Source organism: Anas acuta, chromosome 18 (genome assembly GCF_963932015.1).
Source record: "Anas acuta chromosome 18, bAnaAcu1.1, whole genome shotgun sequence".
Classification (NCBI taxonomy): domain Eukaryota; kingdom Metazoa; phylum Chordata; class Aves; order Anseriformes; family Anatidae; genus Anas; species Anas acuta.
The window spans coordinates 11,842,053-11,856,612 of record NC_088996.1 but is presented as its reverse complement, the minus strand read 5'-3'; the positions used below and the strand labels follow the sequence as shown (position 1 = coordinate 11,856,612).

At 51.9% G+C, this 14,560-nt stretch overlaps 1 long non-coding RNA gene across 1 annotated transcript in view; it reads left to right on the top strand.

The window, feature by feature from the left end:
• Positions 1-14,560, top strand: part of LOC137841928 (uncharacterized) — a 127,660-nt gene that overhangs the window by 16,391 nt on the left and 96,709 nt on the right. The window contains exon 3 of the long non-coding RNA XR_011088837.1: positions 13,386-13,535. This is a non-coding gene — a long non-coding RNA (uncharacterized lncRNA). The remainder of the gene's footprint in view (positions 1-13,385; positions 13,536-14,560) is intronic.

Below are 14,560 nucleotides of genomic sequence, written 5' to 3'. Positions count from 1 at the left end.
TGCGCTCTGCCTTCCTGGTGAGGAGCAGGGGATGCTCGGAGATATGGGGAGATGGCTCCAGCACCCACAGCTTTGTTGGGGAGTGTAGTGATAGGATAAGGATTTTTTAAGCTAAGGGTAGATTTAGATTAGCTATAGGGAATAAATTCTTCACTCTACAGGTGCTGAGGCACTGGAGCAGGTTACCCAGAGGAGCTGTGGATGCCTCAACTTTCCTCTTCGAGCCCTCACTGTTTGGAGGTGGGTTGGGTGCCCGGTTGCTGCATCCCTTGCTGGGTACCAACCAGGCACAGGGCAGCTCCCACAGCTCCTGCTTCTTGGGCAGCATTTACGGAGGGGAAACTGGGAGCCTGAGCTGGAAACCAGTGTGTGGGTGACACTGCACCAGTGATGCGCTTGCAGCAAGGGCAGTGGCAAGCACAGAGATGCTTCGGTCTGCTCAGCTTTGGAGCTGAAAGGGGACGGGGAGCATCTCTGCAAATCCCAATTACTGGGAGCCACGTCCACCTGAAGCAGAAATGACCGTGGCTTAAATCAGCTCTGTCCTGCCTCTGGATTTCTGTAGCCTTTTAATTATTTCTAATAAACCCTCTGCTCTCCTCCAAGGGTTGGGAAGGGTGACAGGGGAGGGCGAAGCTCCTGGTTTGCAGCCCGCTATTACTAAGCAACCGTGTCCTGAAATTCACAGCCCAATGGAGAGAACTTTGTTTACCAGGAAGAAAACACTTGAAAAGGGGAATCTTTGGCGGAAGCATGACGGGATTAACGCTGGGGTTTCTTTAGGCAGCTCTGTTGTTTTTCGGGGCCTGACCTTGGTGCTCGGATTCGCTTTTGCCAAGCGACTCTTTCCCTGCCTAATTTAGACGGCGGCATTGTGCTGGGGTGGGAAGGGGGAGGCGGAGGGAGCGAGGTTTGGCAGAGCAAATGGGAGCCCGAGATTATCTGGTTTAGAGCAGAGGGAGTCCATCATTAGATGCCGGGCCTCTGAAAATCCCGCCGTAATTAATTTTCTCCTGAATTAATTAGAGGAATCTTGGAGGGAGGGAGGCAGGGCTGGCAAGGTGCAGGGGAAGTTTTTCAGGGTGATATATAGGCTGCTGGCAGAGCTGGACCGAAGTGGCCTTCCTCCAGCCTCCCGGGCTGCTGGTGGAAGAGCTGCTCTCGCCTGCCAGCTGCAGCCAAAGCGAGGTCCTGAGTGCATGGTGGTTGTCTCCTTGGGATGGCTTTGGGTGCCTGATTTGGGGCATTTACCCTGTTTTTTGTGCGCCTTCGGCATCGCAGTGGGATGGATAGGATGGGTGGTTATTTGGGGTGGTGCAGTGGGACCGAGCTGTGCGAGGAGCATCCATCTCCAGGTGTAGCCCCAGGACGTGCTCCCCTTCCTGCATCCAACCCCTTGCCCCTGCCTCTGGCTGCTCTGCAGTTCTGGCTAATCCTTCCCTGGAAGGGGCAGGATTTGGGGGCAAATCCTTGCCTGTCCTGAGGGGTGTGGTGAAACGCATTTGGTGTCTTCAGACCCCTTGGGTTTGGGGTATCTACGTTTCAAATGCACCCTGGATCTCTGTATCAGCCACGCACACAAAGCTCAGAGGTATTGGGTATGGGAACTGGGAGAAATCAGGGAACAATCTGCAGGTCCTCCAACCCATCTGTGATCTCCTGCCCTAAAGGGATTGCTCTAACCCTGACTTTTCCAGTTCAGGATACTTCTGAAGAAGGCATCAAGGATGCCAGATCCAATGTTTTGTGGGAGGAGTGATTTGTGGTCCTTGACATTGAGACACCACTGCTGTTTGGGCCGTGAGCTCCGTTACCACCTGGCAAAAGGTTTGCTCCTAGCCTGGTTTCACCTTCCCCAGCGAGGATCAAATGTCCCTTCCCTTCAAGTGAAAGCTCTGCTCAAACTTATCAGAGGCTTGGTGTATCCTTCCTGCGAGATTACCAGTAAAAGGGATGCTTCAAGGCTTAAGCCAGCCCCTAACAAGCCGTGGCACATCGTTTGGCTCTGGCTGCCTCCCTCAAATCATCCAAATGCGGCTGCTGCAGTGGGGATGGAGCTGCTCCTTCGCTTCCCTCCAGTCTTTCCCCCAAGGAGCTTTGCTCTGATATCACCCCGTGGCCATGAGGCAGAGGGGTCCCTGCTCCCTTCTCTTCTCCCAAATCTTGGAGTCCTTGCAAGGCTGCATTTAGCAGGGATTTAGGGCACATCTCGCGGGGCTGGGTTGTCCCCAAGCCCCTTGTGGCCTCGCTGTCCCGTCCCTGCTGCTGCTCAGGTGCCCTGCTGGGAAGCAGGACCTGTTTCCACCCCTGTTACTGCATCTTCAGGGCCACAGCTCCGCGGGTAATAAAACCCCGAGGTCCCTCTTTGCTGCTCTGAAAGGGAGCTTTGTCTGTGCAGAGAAATGACTTGAAACCGATCTGGGGGAAGGCGATTGTTATCTGAGGGCTCCTGAACTGTTTGGATCCTGACTTTGTTAGAGATCTTGTAATTTAAACTCCAACCTGCTTATTAGAAATTTGAGATAATAGTTTAATAATAAAACCCAGATTTTTTTTTTTCTTCTGGGTTCCTGTGTTTCTGCCCGCCTCTTTCTCTTAGCTGCCGTGGATATTTAATCGTGTGATATGCCCCTTCGCGCTTTGCTTTTATTTTTTTTTAAATAGCGGGATGAAATGGCAAAATGTTTCTTTTTGAGGTCTGCCAAAGGCAGATCATGTAGGTCTGTCTCTGTGGACCCCGTGCACACATTTTAGAGCATGCCCACGGAACTGAAAGGGGCTGGAGGCAGCACTGACACCTAAATCGTCCTCAGCTCCCGGGGTCCCCTTCCCTGCGTGCGCTCCCCTGGCTGCGTGGTTCCTGCTGCAGCCCCTTGGGGGCATGGGGTGGGATTTGGGGGCTCTTTCTTTGTCCTTGGCTGGGCAGCAGCTGCCTGGCCCCAGCATTGCCCACAGGGAGTATTTGGAGGTGTGTGGGTGGATGAGGGGTAGTGGGAGAGGCTGGGGTCGTGGGTGGGCACGGCTGTGGTTGCTGAGCACGGGGCAGTTGTGCTCTGTCCTGCTGCTTGCCCTGATTACCAAATCTCACAGTGGGAAATTGCTGGGATTTCGATGCCAGAGCCTGTGTCTGGCTGTGCTGAAGCAGCTCCCAGGGTGCAGGAAGGTGGGAGCACTCGGGGTGGCCCTGGAAGAAGCCCCCCAGGAGCCCTCTTCTGCTTTCTGTGCTCGTGTACCTGTGGCTCAGCAGCTCCCAGCAGTGAGGGTCTCATTGTTCTTAATTTCTGTGGCTGCCTCCTGTAGGAATAAATGCTAATTGAGGTGGGGAGGGGGAGATGCTCTGGGTCTGTCACAGTTTGGAGGTGGCTGCTGGGCAGGATCAGGCTCCTTGGGTTGCTTGGTCTCCACTCACTGCCCCGTGCCTCTGGGTGCAGGGATGCTCCGGGCACTTCTCACGGGGACCAAGGAACCCCACGAGGGTGCAGCTGAGGTCCAATTCCCCCAAATTCCCAGAGGTTTCCTGGTGATCCCCATTTGTGCCCTGGCAAATGGGCAGCATCGGGGGGGAAGTTTTTGTTTGGTGTCTGTTGGGGCTCCTGAACGATTTCCTGCTGGGCACGGGTTGTGCTGGTTCACTTTGGCTCCTGCTCCGGATGCCACTTCCATGACATCATTTGGCTCTTGAAGAGCTGAGGAGGTGAGACACTTCTGAGCGATTATCTAGTGCAAATAGCCCATGGTAAACAGCCTCGGCGGAGTATTGATACTGAGACTGTTTCTATTCCTAATTTCCTGCTCTCAGTGAGTTTGCCTGGTAGCCAAAAATGGGAAGGGGGGTGGGGGGTGGGGACCCAAACCCTTCAGTCCCAGCCTTAAAATGAGGCTCCAGATTTCAAGTCAGGGCATAGAGCTGCTGCCAGCCAGGTAATTGTGTTCGCAGTTAATAACTTCCACCCAAGGCATTTAACAGCAAGACTGAGGCTGGTGGTGATGTGAGGGCTCGGTGGTGGGATGGGGCTGGGAGCACACGGTCAGGGGGTGAGCAGAGCTGTGGGACCCCTGGGGACAGTCAGGGCTTTCGCCTTGGCTGGGACTAATTTTTGGGAAGGAATCCCTCGGCTGACGTTCCTGGGACTCAGGTTATCCTAGGGAAAAAAAAACTCATTAATTGTAATGCCCCATGATTGCTTCTTCCCTGGATGATAGCACCCACGGTGGCTGTGTTGCCATCGTGTTCTCCATCCTTTAGGGCTGGTGCATCTGAACTGGGACACCAGTACGCCCCGTCCCCTGCCCGAGCCCCCCCGCAGCTGCTCCCACCGCGGGGTGGGGGCTGCGGGTGCTCTGCACACCCGGGCAAACTTTAACCAGCGGAGCCCGTTGGTTATTAACCTGCATTTCCTCTTGTTTCCACCATTACCTCTGCAGAAAAGAATCTGACCTCTTGCTCTCGGCATCACCTTTGCTTCCACACCCCCCCCAGCTGTTCCTTGGAGGTTTTGGGTGAAACTCTGCAACCCCCCCCACCCTCCTCCCCGCCGTGTCCCCGTGGTCCCTCTGCTGTGACTCCGCTCCCTCCGGCCTTTGTGCAGAGCTCCTGAAAGAGCTTTCGGGCCGGAGTTAAGCCCGTCGTGGGTCCCTCTTAATTAAATTTGAAAACTGCTGGGATCAGAGGGCTTTGGGAGCGAGTCAGGTGCTGAGCCATGGGCCTGAACAACTGCCACAGACTAGCACTACCACCCACAGCCCTGATCCCCATGACATGTGTACAGATTACGGAGAAATCCCTCAGCAATGAGCCTGCTTTAACTCCTTCGCTCTCCGGGGCTGCTGAGCACAGCTCCGAGGGGTCCCCGGCTCTGTCGGTGGGTCTGAGCAGCAGAGGGGTGTGCTGGTGGTCCTGTGCCACCTTCTTGGGGCTGGAACAGTGGAGGGTGACCTGTGGTGGCACACGGAGCTCCTCCTTCCCCCGGTGTCCAGCAGACCTTGCTGGGGTACGTGCAGCCTGTCCGGGCGAAGTGCAATCCAAATATTGGCTTTGGATGAGGTGTGCAGTGCGAGAAGGAACATCTCGAGGCTGCGGCTGTTTGGCCAGCAGTAAAAATAATAATAAAAAAAAAAAGTGAGGCTTGGGGTCACTGCTTTGCCAAAGGGCCAGCCAGAGGAGGGGTGGAAGTGGAGGGAGCCCCATGGCATCCTTGCTTCAGTTGAGCGTGGCTGGGGTCTGTGGGGCTCTGGCTGAAAAGAAGGCCACGCTGCCCAGGAAATATAGGGTGAGAAGTCGGTCCTGAGTGGTGCTTGCACTCACTCTGCTTGAAGCAGATCCCTTGATCCTGGCAGATCTGAGCTCAGGAGTGTGCCACCTGCATCAGCATCTTATTTATTACCCTGCGTGTTCCATGTGGAGCTGGCTACGTGGCTGCTAGAGGCCTTGGAGTGTATTAAAAATAATAATAATAACAGAAAATATATAATATATAAAGGCAAAACCTTTTTCCATTCCTACCTGGAAGAAAACACAACCCCAAATTCAGGCAACCCAGTTCAGCTCCCATCCTTTGGGCACCTGGGAAGTTAAACCTCCACTTAGGGAGGTTTTGCCAAATCTGTCCAGCGGTGTTGAAGCTGTGCCCTGCTCCCGTTCCCGAGGCTGTTCCCCCAAATGTCTGTTGGTTTCCAGACTTTATTGCATCCCTGGAGGGGTGACAGCTGGTGACAGCCCCCCAGGCCTGTGCACGCAGGGAGACGTGTGGCTTTGCAAGCGCCAGGAATGGTTTTGCTTTAATCACAGCTCCCAGTCCTTAACCAGTGCTTTGGTCTGGCGTTTGAAGCAGAGGTGGTTTAGGAGGAATATTAAAAAGCAATAACGCAGCCTGTTGGAGTAGATTGGAGCCTCCCTCCAGCCCGGAGCCTTGCTGGAGTCAGGGTTTCTCGTCTCCTATTAAATCACGGCGCTCCCAAGGAGCCTTTGAGCCTGGTGCTCTGGGCACATTTCAGAGCCCGGCCAAAACCAACAATTATCTCCAGTTTCAGGAAATTTGAAGCTGTGGTTAACAGTGTCTTCCTGAGGACTGACAGATGACACAGGTGGCTTAGCGTGCAGCCAGCGCTCGCCCCGCGCGTTGATGGCATCCATCATCTCGATAGCTCATGGGCCTCCTGTCGGGAGGGAGCTGAGGGCTGGGGGCTGCCGTGGATGCTGCCTCACATCCAACCCTGCCGGGGGATGGAGTGGCCACCTCGGGTCCATGAGATCCCTGGATCACCTCCTCCCATCGTGGCTCGCCACCGTTATTTCCCCAGGCGGCGGGTGCCCAGCAGAAACCACTCTATTGCTTCCTGCAGAGAAATGGAGCTAGAAGTTTTTACAGGCTGTTCCTAGCTCTTTGCCATTAGGGAAGGGCTGAGGAAGTCCTTAACTTGCCGAAAAGTTTACTTTTGTGTGTTCTGGAGCTATATTTGATCAAATGCATTGAGAACTTGGGGCTCCAGCCACCCTCTTGCGTCCATCCGTCCTTGCTCTGGCTCAGCGTGTGTTTTATTCGAGCCCCGGTGTTTTATTTGTTCACGAGGAGGGAAGGGAATTGTCTCAGTGAGCCAGGCACCTACAGTGTTCCAGGTCCTGTGGGTTGGTCCTGGGATTTGTGAGCCCAAAGGGGTGTTTGTGTGACTGGAAAATCCCAGCCTGTCCTGCTCTGGGGAATGCCGAGGGATGGGACCGCGAGCCCGCAGGAGCTCCTACCCCAATGCCTGCAGCGGGGAGGAAGGATATGTTTTATCAAAGTGAGTCCCTGCTGTTTGAGTTCCTGGTTAGGAGCTTGATAGCATCTAAAAACCAACATGGGGAAGTAAACAATGAGTCCAGTTTTATTTTAGTCCTCTTTTTCTCTGTTTTTTAACCTCTTACTCACTTTGAGTAGCTGAAACCTGAAGTACCAACAGAAGCGATGATCTTTTAGGGAGCCTGGACCCTTCCTGGTAAAAGCTGAAAAGAGGAGGAAATATTTTTCTGAGGCTGCTGAAGCCGTTCTTCCTTTGGCTATCCCCTAAGAATAGGTGTGAAGAACCTGGGGGTGTGCATGAGCAGAGGTGATTCAGGAATAACAAAGAGCTGAGATCCTGTCCTGGGATGGTGTGGATCAGTGATTCACCTGCCAGCTATGGCTACTTTGCATATCAGGCCGTGTCAGGAAAACTGCTGCTATTTTTATGGCTCTGTCTGGGGGCGGTGGGGCTGGCGGGCACCGAGCAGATCTGATGGGTTTCCGAGGGGGAGAGGGACCTGGATGCTTTACGGAGACCGTAGCAGGAAAGAAACTCGACTCGAGAGCAAACACCACTTACTGCTGTCTGCAGGATTGATGAGGAAAGTCATATTTCTGTTGAGCCGTGCAGAGAAAACAAATATCACCCCCAGCAGCTGCCTTCAAAGGAGAAAGCTTCCTGCCCCTTGGTTTTTGCCAACTGTTGGGCGGCGAACGAGGCGCGGTGGTTATCTGGTTTACCTGGCCCATCGTTTCATGTCTGCTGGTGACTGACCAGGGCCTGGAGATGTTTGCTGAGCTTTTACAGAAAGCCTTTCCTTGCTGCTTGTCTTCCTCTCTGCAGTCTTCCCCTTGTGTTTCCCCCTTCCACTCTCTCCCTCGCTTGACGTTCAGGGAAAATCTTTGTGGCCGTCCCAGGGGGGCATTTTGGCATAGGCATCACCTGTTAACTACTGTAATTAAAATATTTTTCTCATCAACTTGGAAGTAGTGTTTCTTCCTAAATTATACCCATGGATTTTTGCTAATTAAGTTGCCAGTTTTGACAAAACTGCTTCGGAAAATGCTGGAGGTGGGAGCCTGGCCCTGCTGGGTCCCTCGGTCTGCCTCCTGCAGCACAGTGGGGACGATGCCGGGGTGATCGCCAAAAGGGTTTGCTCCTGTTGGGTTCTGGGGACATTGCTCATGGTCCACAGCGAGCAGATGTCTCAGGCTGTGCCTGCTCCATTGACACCTTCCAGTGCTTTGTAAGCTGCTCAGAGTGATGTGAATCCCTTGAGCATTGATCCTGTTGTGTTGGGAAGGGAAGGAACACGGGAACTGGCTGCTGTCCCCACTTGTGGCATGGCCACATTAAGCAAAAGCAGCAGCCAGGTGGGACTTGCAGGCAGAACAAGGAGCAGGACAGCCCCATGAAGCTGGGATGTTTTCCTCCAGTAAACCCAGCGAGCCTTGGAGGTTTTCAGCACATTTACAGATTTTATTCCAGGGTTGCAGCATGGGGGGGAGGTTAACCATGGGGCTCCACTGCTGGGCTGTGGGAGCTGAATCCCGGTGCCCTCAGGCTCGCTCTTCTCAGGGTTTCCAGTTCTCCCCCCCGGGGAAGGGGTTGCCAGCAGGACCCTGCTCAGGATTTGGGTTTTGCCCCGAGCAAACCCCATCTGCTCTGACAGGCACCTGTCCACCCACCACTGGGTGCCGTCGGGCTGCTGACTGCAGTTTGGAGCAAGGACAGAGTTATGTACACATCGCTGTGGCAACGCTTAGGTAAAAGCCTCTGAGAAGCACCAAAGTGCATATTATGGGCTATCGCCTTCCTCTGTGTGTGTGCACATGTGGGTTTTTTTTCCTGACACTAGCCTGAGGTGCAGGGAACACCTGAGCTGGTTTAATTAGCTTCCCTGCCTTATGCTTCTGCAAATCTCTAAAATCTCTACCCTGTGTGAGTTTTTCTTGACTCTTTTTGACTTGCATCTTCTCCCATCCTCTCTGCTTAATGTTAATTCCTCACTTTGGAAAGGAGGAAACCCTTCTATGCATTTGCATGATTGGTGTCTGGGGCAGTTTGAAAAAAACCTTTCTCTGAGGAAGTGCTTTTTGGAGTCCTACTGCATCACAAAGGAGTAAACGTGTTCCTTCTTGTCTCATGCATGACACTTGCCCAGGAGGAGCACGTGCCCAGAGGCAGCAGCACCCTGAGGGTGGTGGCCTGGGCATGCAAAGATGCTTGAGACAGAATTGGCCATGCAGTGCTCGCCTGTGCCTTGTAATTCATGGTGTGATCTCTGTCTCTTAAAGGGCAGCTTGCAATAAAATCAGTGCCTGGCATCGCTGTCCCAAAGGTGCAGGATCTATTGGGGTATCAGTTAAATCAGTTCACCCACTGCTGGTGCCGCATCTTGGGCTCATACGTCTGGATCCATGAGCAATAGGATTTGTGGGTGGCAGCGTCAGATTAGCTGATGGAATTTATTCGCTCTGGTGGAACCATTTTTAGGCAAGGTGTTTTTGCAAACAGCATTTCATCATAAAACGCTGCTGTCAGTCACCTGTAGGCAAATGACTCTCCAAAACCCAACCCTAGATTGAAGGAAATGATAAGTAGCTCTGCCTGTCCTGAGAGCTTTTTTTTCCTCTCTTTATTTAATATTTTGCTGGGTAAATAATTACCGGCCTCACATACTGCAGAGTGGGTGTGGAGGGTCAGCAAATGTCTTGGAAATGGTTTCAGTTCTGTGCTCGGTAGCGAAGGCAGACGTTTTCACAAGCCAGCAGGACTGACTGCGCTGCATTCCTCCTGCCTGGTCGCAGGGGTGGGTGTGCAATGGCAAAAATGTGCCCGAGCAGCTGCACGGGTGCTCCACTGGATCAGCTGGAAGGGCAGGGGCTGCCGGGGCTCCGGGCAGGGAGCGGTGCCGGTTTTAGTGAGAATCTCTAAAAAAAAGGGTGTTTTTTTGTGTATCAGGGACCAGGAGCGAAGTGCAGGCTGGGAATGGCCCCTCCTTGGCAGCCTCGTTCCTGGCTGAGCATCGGGAGCTTAAGAAGCCTTTAATTGGGTACAAGCATCAGGACTTAAATGCTAATTTACATGCCTGACACATTGATGGCAAATATTTCAAGTATTGACTCAGTCCAGAAGCAGTGCCTAGCCGGGGTGAGTGGCAGGAGAGGAGGTGATGCACCTTCCCAAGAAGGTGATTGATACCTTCAGGAAGCAGAGGGAGACCCAGGGCTGGAAACAGCCATCAGCAAAGTTCATACTGGAAAATAACACGTGTTTTTCTTTCCTTTTTTTTTTTTTTTTTTTTTAACCTGGAGTTTAATTAAATACCGGATTAGCTCGTGAGGAGGGGGAGGGTGAATTCTCTCCATCTCTGGGTTGTTAACAAGAGCTGAGGAGCTTTCCAAGAGCCGAGCTGCTGCTCTGTGCACATCTCCGTGGGTGCACAGTGGAGCCCTCCTGGTCATGAAAACTGTAGGAAACCATCCCCAGGGGGGCTCCCCATTGGTCCCAATGGCCAAACTGCCCCCAGGCTGCACCGTTATCCGGGCTGCCACCCCTCCTGAGCGCAGCACGCTGCCGGTAGCTGTTTGTCTCCAGCTCCTTTCACCACCTCCGTTGTTGAACCCGACTGTCACTTTCCTCGCCTGCTTGTTTTCAGTGTTTTCCCCGACAGTTTCTTTTTATAATTGTGATTTTTTTTTTCCCCCCTCTCTGTCGCTACCTGTTTGAGCCCTCGGGCGGTGAGCTCGGAAATGCATTTGCTGGGGTTTGCCCTGGCCTGTCGCATACATCATCCTGCAGAGGATGGTGTGCATCTGTTTGGCATTTATTAATCGGTGCAGCTTGACAGTGTTTCTTCATGTGTTTTCTTTTCCAAAATTCTCTGCTTAAAATAGAGCAGCAGTTGGGGGGGGGAGGGGGAAATTATCTTCCTCCAGCCTTTGTGTGGGCTTCCACGGTGCATGTCCTGAATGTGCTGTCTGGAAACGTTCAGCCTTCAGAAACTGCCCCCCCACAAAGCAAGGAGTGGGATTCTTTGGGGATCAGCTGAAAATGAAGATGTTTATAAGGAGCCAAGGCTTGCCACTGTTCAGTTGCTCCCTATGCATGTTATCACCGGGAGAAAATCACCTTTTGCCACTGACTGCCTGTAGGTGCCCACCTGGGGCTCCTGGTGACTTATCTGTGAGGCTCTGGAGCAAATGATGCTCTTGAGGGATGTGGGTTCCTCTCCCTGAGCGCATGGCTCAGCCCTGCTGCCTTCCCTCCAGCCCTGGAGGTGTGAACGGGGCAGTCACCACAAACCCCAGTTCGTGGGCTCCTTTCCCCCCGAGGTGTTCTGGGTCCCGGCTCCCTTTTCGGAAGGGAGCAGCGTTGCACAACCGCCCGCTCACCGTTTGAAAGGAGGTTTCCCAGCTTTCCTCTTCTCTGGAAAACATTTATCTATCAGCCAGCTAAGGGCAGAAGGAACTTGTTCCAGGTAGGATGTGTTTTTCCATCCGCACGTAATAACATCTCTAGCTGCGTGTAATTAACTCAGCAGTGATAGGCTTGTAATTACCCGGCAGAAGCCTGTGAAAAAAGGGATTGCGTTAGTCTTTATCTCAGAAGCTTTATTAACGAAGGTGTTCTGGGCCATTTTGGGATATGCCAAAATGTCTGAAGCAGCCCTGGATGCCTGCAGAGGCCGGGCTGGTGGCAGAGCTGGCTGGGGTGGCATGGGGCTGCCTCTGGGGTGGGCTCAGCACCATGAGGTTCCCAACATGGGACCTGCAGCAGGTGGCTCCAGCCCTTGGTGTGCTTACGTTCTCTATTTGGGGTTCACCTGGGATGATAGAGACCTGTCTGCTCTGGCTTTTGGTTAAAATTCTTGTTTTCTCCTGTTTTTGCCTGCTTGTGGGTGTCTGTTGGAGGGGTGGGCAGCAGGCAGCCTGTGGCTAAAAACTGGAGAGGCTGCACAGGGTGGGAGAGGACCCTTAAAAGGGCCACAAGGCATGAGAAATGGCTGTGTGGCTACAAAAATTAATACTGGGGGCTTCTGCTGTTTGTGTGATGAAACTATCATGAATTTAATGTATATCATACATACCATTAAAGAAATGTGTTTTAGTGCATCCCTTAACAGTGGAATGAATTCAGCATCTCTACCTCTTGGTGTGCAGCTTGCACCGGTTTGTCTTCGTTATCCCTGGGACTGGGAGAGGCAAATTGGTCAAATGGAAATGTCTCAGCTAAAATAATATGTCTGAGCCTTCTTCAGAAGGTTTGAGACCAGGTTGTGCAACACAGCCTTGGGGATTAGACCCCAAATTGACATCAGACGCTGGTGCTATTTGAGGGAAATCTTTTCTCATGAGCAATACCCTGCCGCAGAGACATGGAATTATTTAATTTTGCATCTTGGCTTTTTGGGATTTGCTAGAAAAAGCAAAGAAACTTGCCTTTTCTTCCAAAAGCCAGAGCATCTTTGTGGTTTGTGACCATGAGTCTTGGGCATTTCGTGCACATTGCATTTCACACCACGTCCTTGCTGGACTTTGGGTCCCAGACTGGAGGTTCCTTGGTGCTCCACCACTTGGCAGAGCTCATGGACACGCTGTGCTGCCTGGTACGGGTGCAGGATGAGATGGGATTTGTCTTCTGGGTCCAGCTAAGGACCCGCGTGTCCCACGCGCGGCAGTGTCTGGACTTGAGGCAGTTCAGGTCTGCACAGGTTCCCTTAACACCTGGGCATTCCTATGACTTGAAGTAACGAGGTGGTAGGGAACCAAGTTAATGAATGTGTGCGTAATTGGTGAACAAGGAAAACAACACAAGCTAATTAATTTGGTAATTAATATTTTTTTCGTGTCATTTGGGAGGTTAATGGAGGAAGAACTGTTCAGTGATTAGGGCGCTGATGTACCGGGAAAAGGAGTTTGTTCTCTGCCATGTCTGTCTCATAAATTTGGGCGAGTCACTTTGTGCTCCTTGTGTTTTGAGTCTAATTACAACAAATTCAGTAACTTCTGTACTTCATGGGGGAAAAATGTTACACTCAAAGCCAAATAATGTTGATATATTAATATATTAATGATATATTAATAGCGAATGTATAGTAGGAGTAATGCTAACTACAGTGAATACATAGTAGGTGTACTGCTAACTACAGAGACAAGGCTTGGTTTTAATAGATGTTTTGAATAATAATAAAGATGTTTCGAGTATCATTATCTAATTTGTATGACACTCCTGTGCAGGAGGTGTGGGGATGGGCAGCCCTGTTCCCTTTGCAATAGGGAAAGTGAGTGTAAGCTATCTGCAGCTATCAGAGAAGTTTGTAATGAGCTTTAATAGGTCTAAGTTAGAAACAGACATAACAAGTTTGGCGTGGGCTTTTACTGGAGTGATTACCCTTTGGAATGGGCTCTTTACCTGTCCCGTCTCTTGATGTCTCCCAGACCAGTCTGGGATGTCTTTCTGGGGAGCTGGGAGGGCGAATGCATTTCTGAACCGCATGGGAAATAAAGCCCTAGCAGGATGCTTTCTCATCCTCTGCTCCCTGTGCTGCCTGTATGGGCTGGGTAAAATTCTCAGCTTCTGCACCCTTTAATTTTAGCCCATCCGATTCTTTGTTTTAGGCCCTGGAATCGTGAGAACTTCCAATGACTTGGCAAATCGCTCTGAATCACTGACGGTTGGCGGCCACCTCCACCCATGCCTGTCCCTTGCCTGCTCCCTCGCCGGGTGTCAGTTCTCGAGCCTACGTGCTGAGAAGAGAAGTTAAAAAGGTAAAAGTCTGTAATCTGATCCCACGGTGACCTGTCTAATCCTGTTCCCTGGTACAGTGAGAGCTGAAATACTTGTACTGCAAAACAATGGCTTGAGGAGGCTACGGAAGGAAGATGAGAATCTGCAGGGAATTTTTTTTTCTCGATTTTCTGTCTCTTTGACAGAAACGTGTCAGCTTGAAAGCAGTGAGGTTGAAACTGCTGTGAGGTTGGGTAGTAATGCATCGGGTCCCTCTTTATAGGAGAACAGGGGTACGGCTTCAGGCAGCCCTGACTAAATCTGTGCACGGGAGCAGCTGTGATGCTGTGTCCTGGAGGTGGAGGGTTCAAACGTGATGGGGGGGGGGGAAAAAAAGGCTGCTGGTTGCTTTGTGTTCCTACCTGTGGAGCTCCCAGCAGGTTGGATACTGAAATGTTTGCAGGCTGTGGGCTGAAGCTGAGGCTTTCTGCGTGTGGCTGGGCTGCTTTGGAGGTCCTGCAGGGCTGAGCTTTTTGGGCTCCTCTGGGGAAGAAGTTCCTACCTTGGTTCTGGCCGTGTCTGGATCACAGAGCTGGTGTGCAGGCGTTTCCCTCTTGTGGACCTTGGGCTGGGTCAGGGAGCTGAGCGCAAGCTTTGCTTTCCTCTCCTTCCCCGTGCAGTGCCTGTGTAACCATGCAAAGCCCTCCTCTTCCATCAGAAGCTCCAGTTAAGGACATGAGTGGCCCTGGGTTTGAAGCCCCAGTGTGGTTGTCCTCCTATCCTAGCTGAATACTTCTGCCACAAGGACTTTTTGGGAGTACGGGATTTTTTTTTTTTTTTTCCCCTAGGTTGCTGAGATAAAAGCTTTTTGGCACTGAGCCTTGATGCAGGTTCTGCTGAAACTACCTGCCTGCAAAAGGGTATTTTGGAAAAGCAGCTTTTGCAGCAAAGAAACTTGTTTCAATGGGCTCTGCTCTGCTGAGAATACACCAAAGAGCTGTGTGAGGTCTGGATTACAGACGTTGTGCTTTGAGCTTGCTGCTGTATCACAGAGGTGTTCTCCTAC